The sequence below is a fragment of the Pseudorasbora parva genome, chromosome 25 (assembly GCF_024679245.1).
Source record: "Pseudorasbora parva isolate DD20220531a chromosome 25, ASM2467924v1, whole genome shotgun sequence".
NCBI classification, from domain to species: domain Eukaryota; kingdom Metazoa; phylum Chordata; class Actinopteri; order Cypriniformes; family Gobionidae; genus Pseudorasbora; species Pseudorasbora parva.
Window position 1 is genome coordinate 12072016 of NC_090196.1, and position 14068 is coordinate 12086083.

At 38.6% G+C, this 14068-nt stretch overlaps 1 protein-coding gene across 3 annotated transcripts in view; it reads right to left on the reverse strand.

Annotated features, from left to right (window-relative positions):
- The window catches only part of LOC137064956 (zinc finger protein 469), a 419911-nt gene that overhangs the window by 24894 nt on the left and 380949 nt on the right, over positions 1–14068 (reverse strand). The window lies entirely within an intron of this gene.

Genomic DNA, 14068 nt, shown 5'->3' on the forward strand with positions numbered 1-14068 from the left:
ACACTTCAGGGGGATGATCCTAAAGTGATCCTAGCTATGGCTGTTTTTAAAGCACAAATAGCGCCATTGGTTAAAAACTAAACTCATAATTGATTCTGAAATTGTCAGAATCGTTGAAGAGAGAATTGCGATGCGTCAGAGAATCCTTTTTTTCTGACCACTAGACCAAGGTTTCTCAACCCTGGTCCTTAAGCCCCACTGTCCTGCAGAGTTTAGCTCCAACCCTGATCAAACTCATCTGCCTGTAGGTTTCTAGTAATCCTGAAGAGACTGATTAGCTGGTTCAGGTGTGTTTGATTTAGAGGTTGACCGATTCATCGGTTTTGCCGATTAATCGGCACCGATAGGTGACTGGTGGAACAATCGGTTAGCGGCAAAAATCCCCACCAATAGTTTTTCCGTGATGCGTCCGTTGCTGGAGCGGCTAAAAAGGATCTGCTGGCATTATATAGCACGAGAGCAGCCTCTAGAGGCAAAAAACCACTGACGCCTTGTGTTTACATTTACATGTGAGGCTGATCGCTGCACGGCAACGCTGCACAGAGAGCGCTGATACGTCAGATGCACGTTTAAAACACGACAGCAAAACGCTGTCTGAACACTAGAGTACTTGTTGTCAAATCATTATAAAGTAATACAATTCTTGACTAGATGCTGCATTAACAGGTAAAGAACAGCATTGTGTATGTTTTTCAAGTTACAATATTGCTCATATTAAATGCTGTAAAAATGTATGCATAATGCTATGCGTAAGCTAACACATCCTTGTTGCATAGGGACTTGCATAGTGTTACCTATGATATATATGTACATGCATGTTTCTAGGTTGTAGGTAAAGAAACTAATTTACCTGTGATATTTTAATGTTTCTCTATTCTGAAGAATTTGTTCTGTTAGAACTTCTTATTTTAATATTCATGTTTATAAGTTTTTAATTTAGCACATTTTCATGAATCAGTACTGTTTATTTCTTGTAATAAAGTTTTCTTTACCCAGTATTTGTAACGATGAGTCAACAGATTGGGGATCCAAATGCAATTTTATTAAGACAACAGTCCACAATCAAAGTCTAGAGTACAGGCAAGGTCAAAATACATGCAGGCGGTCCAAGCAGACAATCACAACAAGGCAGGGAACATAGGCAAGAGAGTAGACCAGAAACAGGCAGGTGATCCAAAACCAAGAGACATGAAAACATGATAGAATGCTCAGAATTGTAGTAGTTACACTTTACAAGACATTTCGCAGTGAATGGAGTGAACAAGGCTTATATAGACTAAGGTGATAAGGCTAATGGCACACAGGTGTAAATAATGATGGCTGATGAGTCAGGGCAAAGGATTATGGGTAATGAAGTCCAGAGTGGGGATAAATACTGAGGTGAGCGAGCCCTCTGGTGGTGATCAGAGGGAGCCCCAGAGGCCTGATTTGTGACGGTATTCATTAAAAAAAACTATCGGTCGATTAATCGGTTATCAGAAAGTACGGTCCAACCTGGTTACCGGTATCTGTAAAATCCACTATCGGTCGACCTCTAGTTTGATTAGGGTTAGAGCTAAACTCTGCAGGACACTGGGCCTTGAGGACCGGGGTTTTGAGTGCCTGCACTTCACCATACCACAAATAAAAGTTTATGAGATAATGTCCAGACCACCCCTAGTGGTAACTGAAAGGCACTATTTGTATAAAAGCATCTGCTAATTGATTAAATGTAAATGTAATCCCTTTAATAAGTGGACTGTATGTATATTTTAGATAAAAGCTTCTTGTAAAGAGTTATTGAATAACTCAAACATGTCCACTTTAAAGAAATGTTGCTCTAATTCACCAGATGGGTTACTTTTCCTCCTCATATTAGAACAACTTTCAGGCAGCATTATTTGTCCAAGCCTATGTGCCTAGAGGTGAGCCTCTGTCTGTGCCCCCCTCCTGCGTGGGCAGCTTTGGCTCATTTTAGGTACAGCGAGTATGAACCTGATGCCCAGCTGCAACAAGTGTCCTCTGTCTATTAGACCACTGTAGACTTTTGGTGGTTCAAGGGAAGCAGCCAAACCAAAGCAAGGCCTGGAGCTAGATTGAACATAGAAATAGAGTGACTAATTCATAGTTGTGATGTTGCGCATGCCACAAATAGCACATAGTCTTAAGCATGACTCAACTGTTTTATTTTGTGGTATGGTCCAGCGGACTGTAGGGGTTGGGGAAAAAATTGATTCTCCGATGCATCGCAATTCTAAAAATTTCAATTCCACACATCAACACAAAAATCCTCGAACCATCCATCAAGTTCAAAAAGATCGAAAAATTACAATGGCAATTGCAGGGTTTATTGAATAGGATATACAGTATGTGTTGTGAGAAATGCATACTTTGCTTGATGTTATACAATGTGCGGCCTTGCCTGGCAGTATTCCAGTGTTTTCCATTCCCAAATGCTCTATAAAGGCATCCTTTAATGCGTTTGGAAGCCTATTTCAATATACAAAACTCACTCACTGAGAGACAGCTGCTTTCAAAAGCTCACATGCGTATTGTGAAGCGCAAGTAGTTAAAAACTGAGCTAGTAGTTAAAAACATTTTTGAGATGCAAGTACATGTATGATGCTTAATTAATGTAAACACAAGTTATGTCTTAAGGGATTAAACAGACAGGACAAAACTACTGAATTCAGCCTATTAGATCTGCTGCTGTATATGATGTCATCAATAATAGTCCAACTGTTCTTGACTGGAAAGCGTTACGAATCTTGAAGCACTCTTTGTTTATTGCTTGTAATATATTTTTTTTGTTATTTTCTATTTGCTTGTCTGTTTTGGGGGTATTTAGTTTGACGCTATGAAACTATTTACGATTTAATAAAATAAACAAAGGGGTAATCTAAAAAAAATACCTAAAAACCACTAGCCACAGTGTTATACATTTTGTTCAATTAAATAAAATTAAAATATCCCAAATGTTTCAAACTATTTGTAAATTGTGAGAAAATTGCTATTTTCACTAATGAATCAAAATGTGTTTTTTTTATTTTAGAAACGGTTTACCCTTAGCAGTGTGACACAAATTTCATAGTTACTCTATGATGTTACTCTGTGCGTTCGTCATTGTCAACACACTCAGATGTATCTAATATGATAAAACAGAGCAGCATTACCTCGTACTCATGACCGGAAAAGCGAAAGTGGCATCGGTGATTTCGGCATAATAAGTCCTGTTGCTTGTGAGGTGTGTTTTGCGTTCATCTTATGAACAATCGCTTATGAATTCAATTCCCTAAAACTCCCAGAATCGGATCGGATCGTGAGGTGCCCAAAGATTCTCACCCTTAGTGGTCTGGGAATGTAACTGAAAGGTGTCCATGAAATGTGAACTTTATTACAGTTTCTCAAATGCCCATATAGTCAACCCTTACAAGGCTTTTTTTTTTTTTTTACCATTCCAGAAAACAATGAACAAAGCACAAAGCCTGTGACCAATTGATTAATACTGCCACAATTGCAAAACCTACTTAATCACAAGCCTGGAAGTAACATTTAGTTTCCATGAAAGAGTGAGTAGTAGTCCAGGCCAGTTGTTTGCTGATAAGGACTCTAGGGCCTCCTTCTTACAACCAAAAAATCTGCACAGCAGGTTGTAATCCTGCTCCACAGCACATTGTTCATACTTTCCCTTTCTTTTAATGCCTGTTTTTATAGCTGGACACTACACTAATCTGTTCAAGCCCTTGACTTCAGTGGATATCAAGGAAGGTTTCATAACTTTACATTTTCTTCCCTCATACTCCAGCTTAGCTGCCCATGATGACAAAATCAAAGTTACTCCTACCTACAACTAAAGCTGGTGAAATGCTTCCACATAATATGGCAAGTGTGAATACTATACAACTCAAATAAAAATACAAGCTCTTAAGTCAAGATATTTACAGCCTGGACTGATATGTTGAAGATCTGTTGGATAAAGGTTGCCTGTCAGGCTGCCAAGCTCCTACCCCTAATCTTACCAGCCTATGCATCTTTCAAATCTATTGAAAAACGTTTTATCTAGAAAATATCCTGTTAATCAACAACACACAATTTTTTGTTGTTGAATGTGTCATACTAAGAGTTTGTTTGATTGTCAGGCAGTATTATTCAACATTCTTTCTCAATCTCTCATCTACTGCATAGCACCAGAACAAAGGAAAAGAAAGATATAAAGAAAAGTGAGCATGCTGATAATGTTATCCAATGCAAAAAAAAAGGAGATGCCAGAAGGGGGTCGTGAGGTTAAAGGGCTGGCTTAAAAAACATAAACAGTTAACCCAGTAAAAATGCTTTAAACGTCACAAAGACATATAGATCTCAGTTAAGTTGACAATCTTTATTACTCTGTTTATTAAATCATTATTGTAGCTAGTTATTATGGTCAGGATCCACTTCGTTATTAGAATTCTGCAATGTTCTCGCAGGTCTCAGAGTCGTTATGTTAAGGTTTACGTGCAGGTTCCTTACGAAATAAATCTTCCGAAAGACAAACAGATCAGCTATCCATCCAATCATAAGTGAGAAGTGAGGAATGCAGGGTGTAAATTATGTATCGCCTCTCTGTGTGAGCGAAGCACGCAGTGGTCGCACCCTGGAGCGCCGCTGATGAATAAACCATTTGCCTTGAAGGCCACTGAGGAAACGCTGTCACAGGCCATTACAGGGCTCGACAGCAAGGACAAACTCGGGTCTGTGATTCCACTGCTCTCGCTCTTCCTCCTTTCATTATGTGTATCCTTACCTCTCCATCCAGGTCAAGAAGTCACCCTTGTCCTACAGCTGCTTTTGTGCCTCTCTCTTTCATTTCTACCCACGTTCTCCCATTCCCTAAGTCTGCCATAGCATTGGCAGGATTGGAATCCCACGGCAATAAAGTTGTATACCAACTACAGTTAATTGGTTAAGGGTGGGGCCAGTGTTGGGCCGGCTAAAGGCCAGCAGTCAGAATAGATCCTTTTCATGTCTGTGCCCCTTAAATTGTCTACATTTTTCCTTACCTCAGTTGGACAAACAGCTTTAAATTTCACATGAAAATATAGTTGCAGTCTGGGTACAGTAAGAAGTACACTATTAATTCTAACCTCTTGTTCAAAGCTAATTTGACTTGTGTATTTGTTGATGAGACATGAAAATGTGCAAAACAGTTTGTCTATTTAGGGAGTTATGTGAGAAAAAAAGGCTTTTAAGAATCCAGCTTCTAGGGGAGGGACCCAACTAAAGTCTCAGTTCTCTATCAGGCACTCTGACTCCAAATGGGAAGGTAATTAAAATGATATACTAGCTCGTAATTTTTTTTGAGTGGTTTCTGAAATGTTAAAAGTGTCCAGCCACCCTGCAGTAAGAATAAAAGGAGTATCTTCCCAAAGGCTCCTAAAAAGGGACAGGAAAAACTCCTTCATAAGACACTGGTATGAGCTTTTATCTCTGCTGTGGGGTTAGGTGGTTTGCAGGGGGTTGTTTATATTCTGTAAAAAAATAAAAAAATAAAAACATTTGGTTTGAATGCTACTACACATAGTCTTTAAAAATCTGGGTCTGGGTCGATTCTCTGCATCTTTGTCAAGGAATTTGTGAAACCGCGTCTGAGCAAGTCATTCACTGCCAGTCAGCTCTGTAATTCCTCCCCACCTGTGATGCAGTTGCTCCGCTCGGATGGTATTCTGCTCTGAAAAAAACCCCCAGATTCTTATGGTGGGAAGAATTACACTCCACCGTTATGAAAGTGCCACCTATGACCTGAGCGTCTGGAAGACAAGAAGTGTTAGCATAGCACGCGTACTTTGCGTTAATGCCATTAAACACATTTATCAGCTAAGCAATGCTATGTTAGGCTAAGTCAGGCTATGCACGGTAATTGCATCCTCTGTAATCGAGTCCTTGGCAGGCGATGCACTGCTCTTTAAGTCTAAGCAGACGTCTGAGGCCAATGTAATTGCTGGCAATTGCAACACCACACAGAGGACAGTGAGGAGGGGGAAGAGAGAAGGAGAGAGAGAGTGAGGAAATGAGGAGTCCTCACCTCAGCAGCTCCTGTTGAGGCTGGAATGTTGGGTTTGGTGCAAGAGGGGCTGCCAGCACTGCTATGCAGGTCAGTGGGAAGGAGAGGGAGGGAGAAACCTGGGTAGATCCAATGTTACTTCTCTCAAAATTTCTTTCCACTCTCAGTCTTTCTCTGTGTTCCTCTCAAAATAGAGTCAACAAAGTTTTATTGGTGTATTACTGGGATACAGTGCCAAGGTACATCTGAAGTATACATTTACTATATGAAAAACAGTTTAATGATGGGGATATTACAAAAATAAATTTAAGAATATACTAGTGATCTGAGTCTAAAACAAGATATATTATTCTTTGTGTAAATTGGATTGGATTGCTTAGTCTTCATGATTTGTCTTGCCCTGTTATTTCCAATTGTAATGAGATACTTTGCCAATTAATTTTCTAATTTTAGGTTCCAGCAGAACTTTGCATTTCTTTGGTTTAAACTGTTATGGTTTCATTTTGCCATGTTTCCCCATGCTTCTAGGTAGTTTCAGGGCTCCAGACTGTGACTAAATGGTATATTATTAGCAACTTGTATTATATCATTAATGTATTACATGTATTAAAGGGGTAATGGAACATAAGTGCAGTATTATTTGTTGCAGTTTTTTGTACATTTGTATTTATACTAAATGTGTTTAGGCTACCTTTTTTCATATCAAATACCATAGAATCCATATAGTTTTTACCATGGTAATGAGGTGCCATGCATGGTTTTACCTGTGGTTATCATGATCTAGAAATGTATCCTTTTCAGTCAGCATTTACCCATTAAAATGAGGTTGTTCATTTTTTTACAGATGCTAGACCATAAATCCGCATCCCAGCTCAAGCTACTGATGGTGTCGATTCAAGTCAGTGTCAAATTATTTCCAAGAGACAGAACATGGAATATTAGTAACAACTGCCTCTGTGCTACCAAATCAGTAGAATTTGTTGGAACCAGTGCCACTGGTCTCAAATGTCAGTCTGGATCTCTTTATTTTGATTATCTGGTTGATAGTTGTGCCTGACTCAATTGCAGTTCTAGTAGGAGACTTGTATTTAAAACCATTTTGTAGCTTTATGACTGAAGGGTCTCTTTCTATTCTCCCAAGTCTCTTCATTCTATTGAAACATTTTGTATAGGCTGGCAAAATGAGTTTTTGACTCCTCCAGAGGTCAGGGAAATAGATTTAGAAACCCAAATGAATCAGCATCTATGCCATGCTATTTTTAAGCATATAATTTTCCATGTCATTGGGGCCATTGGCTTCTTCAGAATTTAAAGTTGTTAGTGTTTTGTGACAGTTCTTGATGGGTAATGGGATATTGACTGAGTTCTGGCTGCTCTTACTGAGTTTGCTGAGCAGCTATAGCTTTTGTGTGATGTGGTCATGGCTTGAATTTAGGTCTTTCATGGGTTCTGTGTAAATTGGTTTTCAAACTGCCTTTTTAAGATATCGTTATTTTGGGTCAACAGGTCTTGTGGTGCATTTATGTCCCCTCCTGGCTTCTCTAAGTAGCCTGGCCAGAAGGAATTTAATAGCTGATCATGGCTATTACAGCAGGATCAACTCCTAACCAGGATTAACAATCAATCAATCAATCAATCAATCAACTTTATTTATATAGCGCTTTTACAATGATGATTGTTTTAAAGCAGCTTCACAGTGTTAAACAGGACAATATTGCAACAACATTTGATTTGGCTGTACAGTCGTTCTCGAGAAAACAGTGATGTTGTCAGCTTATTTTAATTTGATCATATAGCGACAATGTTGTCAGATCAGTATTATAGTTCATAGAATTAAATAAAACCTAATTAACTAGCCTAAACCAGCATGAGAATTAGTTTCTGCTCCGTCTGTTTCACTCTACAGTGGATTTGTGAAGGTCTTCTCTCTTTTACTCAACACTTCAATTCAATGTCACCATCTGCGCTTAGAGTTTCTGGTTTTCTTCTGGAACTTTTCTCAGGACTTCTGAGTAGTTTGTTGACAGAGTTGGTCTCCCTTTATAATAGTGTTGCAGGGTATACTGACAATTTTAAAAAAGTAAAAAGGTACTGTATCGACGATAAAATGTTGGTATCGATCCAACTCTACTCTAAATCATCTTTAAGGTACTGGACACTTCTGTGAGAAGTGGTGGAGGTGGTGAGAAGTTTAGGCTTGGGGAAGAATATCAGATTACCTTTCATTCTCTCGCCATTTACGTATATAGTGTGCAAACAGAATATCTCTGGATTTTCCATTAGATTCATTATGCCTGCCTTGTACTTGCTGGAAACTCAACTTCCTGGAATTATTGTAAGGTATTGGTCTCAGTGGCAAAATGCTTGTTTTATGATACAATGTCAATGCATATGCTAGATAAAACTAGGCCCAACCAACCTAATTCATAACTTATGAATCTACAACTTAAAAAAGTTGTATCTGGCTTCATTTCAAACATTAAACTTTGTAGATGCTGATGGTTGAGCTTTAATAGCGATTTCTCAAAAATATTTTTACTTTTCTGTTGATCACTTAGCCTTTGCAGGTTTATCATATTTAATTATTATATTTTGCCCCTATTCTAGCTGATATCCCATTTCATGGTTTTCCTGTAGCACAAACAGTAGAGTGTTTATAGGTTAAACTCCCAAGAACTGACAAAATGTAAATTGTGTGCGTTGAATGCAATGTAAACCGCTTTGGACAAAAGCGGCTGCAAAATGCATAAATGAAAATGTTCATAGCAAATATGTCATATTGTGGAAAAACTAATTCACATTGATCTTACAACTAATTAATCAACTAATCATTTAGCCAACCTACTAACTAGTTTATTCTGAATCTATTATTGTGCTTTAATACACTACAATCAAGGTAGCACTTCATCTCACTTTATGGTCAAAATGTCATGCAGATCATTACCTGTTGTCTGCTATTTTCCTCTCTCTGTTGCTGTTTTTCTTCGCCTGTCTGTTTTTCTCATCCTATCTGTCTTTATCTTCCTTCAGATACTAGCCCTAGGGGCAGGCCATGTTTATGTCTGTACAGGGTCCTGAGTATTTGGATGTGTAACCTCAAATTTTCACAAATGTCTGAGCCCATTCAGTGCTTAAAATGCTTGGCCAGGAACAATGTGAGGTGGATTCCAAATGTGTTCTTCAGTATCTTAAAGGCTGTGAAAATTGTTGGTTGGGAGTGAAAGAAAGAGTAAACAGGGGAGGAGTAAGAAAAGAGACACATGGCTTGTTGTAAATTAAGCAGATGGAGGGAAAACCGAGTGGCCTAAGATTCACAGCTACTTTGGGATGTAAGAAATGGGAGGTTGAGGGAGATAGAGAGAAAAACGGCTTTGCCATTGGGTCTAATAAAAAATATGTCCGTTATTGCAGGTTTCTAAGCACTAGGTGCTTTTACAAGAGTATAAAGACTCACAAAAATCAGGTCAAAAGTAACAGTGTAATGTGACAAATAATGATATTGGTTGCAATCCATCAAGTTTTGACTCTAAACTACCTGAAATTCTTGATATGACACCAGGGAATACGATGACACTGAGAACAACATAAGATATTATAATTAAAGATATAAATGTCACAGATAAAAATATGAACAATTTAACAGAGTTAAACTGTGACCAATAGTAACATTTAATTTAATATCATTTGTATATTATAATGAGATTGTTTGATTATTACTTGCTGTAAATGTGTAAAATAATGCCAAAAATATCTTGTTGGAGAAAGTAGCTATGCTACTAGAATAGGTAGACTGTTTTGAAAACAGCTGAGCCACTATGAAAATGTTTGTAGCGTCACTGCATTTAGTTAGCTTGTCCCCTAAACTGGAGCAGACAGACACTATACATGCTCAACCAGAGACCAGACTTTAATAGGCATGCCAGTGGGCAGCTGGCACAGAGCAGGATGACTATTTTTAAACTGAATGGAGATTAAAAGAGGAATTTACTTAAGAAAATAACACTTCTTCTTTTTCTCATTCACTCTGTCTGATTCTGCCTTTGCAATCAGGGCCTCTGTGGTGGTTCTCACGTTTCCCCTTTTCTCTCTTTCTGCCTCTATCTCATCCACTTTCTTTCCATATTTTCCACACATTCCTGTTTTCCTCCCTCTCTCTCCTTACTCAGCCTCTTTAAATCTGATGTAATGCTTACCCCCAGATACCCTCATACTCCGCTCGGAGCGAACCGGCTGCCAAGACCCCTGCTTGCATCTGTTGAGTGAACTGTATCCCTTCTTTGTCACTTATCATGAACGAGAGAGAAAATAATCTCTCTGGTGGTCAGAATATGCACAACTAGTTTCACATTTTTGGAGGAAAATCTTTTGCTCAAGCAAAACTTGCCTCTATAGAGTTGCTATGTGATTGGTTGGGTGTTCTGCCCGGTTGCCAGGGCGTTGCTATGGTGTTCTGAGAGGTTTCTAGGTGATAACTTGCTAACCCAAGCCAAATTAAATTTCTATTCTATTGAGACCCTTTAGCAGGGTTGGTCAATATGACCAATGTTTTATGTCAAGAGCACAGAAAAAAAACATTTGTTTTAAATAACATTAGAGATGCAGCAGATGGCAGCAGGTTTATTAGACTGCTGTCACTTTAATGCTAAAGAACAATATACTTTTTGTTTGTGTGAGCTTAGGCCTGCTCATATTGACATACGCCACACTAAAAACAGAAAGTGATGACGAAGCTGACTTCAGCACACACACATTAGGTTTTTGTGAATTGTGGGGACTCTCCATAGGTGCAATATATTTACACTGTACATTCTGTCCCCCTACACACTGCCCCTGTCCCTAAACCTACCCATCACAGGAAACATTCTGCATTTTTTTTTTAAATTAGTATGTTTATAAATCTTTACAAATTTACACTGAATGCTGGCTGGTCCCCACAATGTAATATAAACAAGTACACACACACGCACGCATTACTGCTGCCATCATCTCGCAAAACTCCTGTCCCAGGTGCTGCAACAGGGGAAACACGCTCCTTTGCCTTTTACAGGGCTCTTTCGCTCTGACCCGTGACACTTTATAGGGACACAGACTGCAGCTACTGTAGCAGTGCTTACTGGTTCAGACTAGAGCTGAGCGAGATTCACAACCGCCAACGATAACCTGCCAATCACAATCAACTACTGCAGGAAAAGTAGGGGTCGAAACTCAATGCAAATAATTGAAAGCACATGTTGTCATTTTTTTTTTTTTTTTTACCACTGCAATTATTTGGGAATGAGCCGCAATATTTTGCTGAGTGCAACACAGAGCTCCCCGCTCCCCTGGAGAGAGTGGAAAACTCCGCCTCAGCAGTACCGGTGAATATCTCTTATAATGATAGGGGCAGGATAAAATAGACGACTGCTAGCATGCTATTTAATAATCAGAGGGAGGATAGAGTCAGGGGCGTAGCAGCCATTATAACTGATCCCCCCACCACCTCACACACACACACACATTTTCTGAGATAATCATTAGTTGAATTTTGCTTTGCTGCAGTGCAAATAATAAACTAGGTGGCCACTTAAAATGACAGCTTTAAGACTAAGCAGACGTCTTATCTGATACACCCAGATTGCATTGGCAGTCGATCAAGCGAACAATCAGTAAACGATAATTCTAATGGCCACTTCTGGGCAAAAGACTATGTCTGACTATGCCAGCACTGGGCAAAATTTATGTCATCTAAATAATATTAATGTGTCATGCAGAGAAGATTTATAATATACCGTCCTATATAAAAACGTATGAGTTACTGAAGCATGTTCTGAAGGACATGCTCTTTCATGGCAAGCAGCAGTAGAGAATCCTAAAATTATATTTTTTTTCCTGTGTAATGGAGGATAAAAGAGACGGGTGACAAAAAATCTCTCTGTGTGATGAATCCACTCTTCAAGGAACCGGGTGAATATTTGAATACTACTGATCCCGATCTGAATTCTGACTTGAAGAATGAATCAATCACACCCTGTTCATTTGTTGGACAGAGGAAAACTGCTCCCCGACAGAGCCTGGTTTCTCCCAAGGTTTTTTCTCCATTCACTTGGAGTTAGGGTTCCATGCCATTGTAACCTCTGGCTTGCTTATTTGGTGACACTAAATATACAACATTATGGGTCTGACTGTACTGACGCTGTTGTATGAGAACTGGACTGAGCGGGACAATCACTGTTTTCTGCACTACTTTCTAATAGATGAAATTAACTAAATTTAATAATTGATGATCTGAAGTAAATTCAGCAGAACAACAGTCAAAATGCATAATTTTCCTATTATCATTGTAAAGCTGCTTTTGAAACAATCTGTATTGTATAAAGCACTATATAAATAAAGGTGACTTGACTTGTGACATCAAAACATACTGTTCTCTAGTGTTAGATAAAACCGAAAGACCCACCCCTGCTCAAGTGCATCATGGGAGCTGTCAAAACACTATACCTTTTAAACATGCTTAAGCATTCCTATTAGAGGCACCACACATTGAGCTGTTTGTGAACAAAACAATTCCTTTGTGGAGGGAACTATGCCTAAAAGGAGTTTCACCTTTCCAGCTGTTTTTTTAAGCACTTATGTTGTTAGCATTCTTGGAGATCTGTTTCACACATAAAATATCCTACCTTAATAAAGTCATGAGGACTTCTTGTATACCCATTTATTTATTTATTTTAGCACTTTTTATTAAAATGTTATAACACAAATAGCTTTATGAAAGAGCAAAGATCATATGATAATGCATCGGATGTAACTATAAACTAGTGTTAATTGCATAATACCTCTATGAGTCCAACAAATATATGATAATGCTGTTCAAATGAGATAATTTAATTATAGTAGGTCAACATATTCCCTTCCTAGGGCCCCACAAACACACCAAATCCAAAGTAAGTAACCATAAATGGTCATCTTAGCAATGTGTCTTTGAGACTAATCTTAATGTCCCGTCTTAGAGAACAGCCAAGTGCAAACACACTCCATCTACATGGACACCCACATACACACGATTGTGGGACAACCACAATCATCAACACGTCAATTTGGACTGTCAAAAGACCAAAGAGTAGATTGATGTGTGATCAGATGTTGAGGGTTCACAAATTAAAGTGTTTATTCTGTGGCAGAAGCCTCTAGATAGCTATTAAGTTTTCATACCAACATCACGTGATGGGGAAGTTTTGATGCCCATGTGTGTCCGGAAGCATCCCGTTCTTTTATCCTGAGCCATCTGTGTTGAGAAGTCCCAGATGGTTCATATAACAAAGGCTTTTCCTCTCATATCCTTGGTTTTTTAGAGCCACACATTTGATAGGAAATCAGACTTCTAGGGATTGTATGGAGATTGGACATTAAAAGGTCTTGCGCCTATACAGCTTAGCCAAGATAATGCCAAATATCAATGTTTTTCATTACAAATCACAGTAAGAGTTTTGGAATAGGATGTACAATACTACAATGGGAAGCCTAAAATTTTACAGTTGAAAGTTTAAACGAATGTTGAGGCTAGGAAGATACTCTACTTGTATTTGTTTCGTGATCCTGGTTGTATCTCTCTATTAGTGTTACTCGATCTTAGCGCTGCATTCAATACTATCGATCACAATATTCTTTTGAATAGAATCGAAAATTATGCTGGCATTAGTGGAACTGCATTGGCATGGTTTAAATCGTACTTATCTGACCATTATCAGTTTGTAGCAGTAAATGAAGAGATGTCACACCGATCACAAGTTCAGTATGGGGTACCGCAAGGCTCAGTGTTAGGACCGTTGCTTTTCACCCTGTATATGCTACCACTGGGAGATATCATTAGGAAGCATGGCGTTAGTTTTCATTGTTATGCTGACGATACTCAGCTCTATATTTCCTTACGCCCTAACGAAACCTACCAATTCACAAGATTAACGGAATGCATAGCTGATATAAAAAATTGGATGAATAGTAATTTCCTGCAACTTAATTCAGATAAAACTGAATTTTTAATTATTGGATAGAAAAGCTCCACAAGTAGTAACC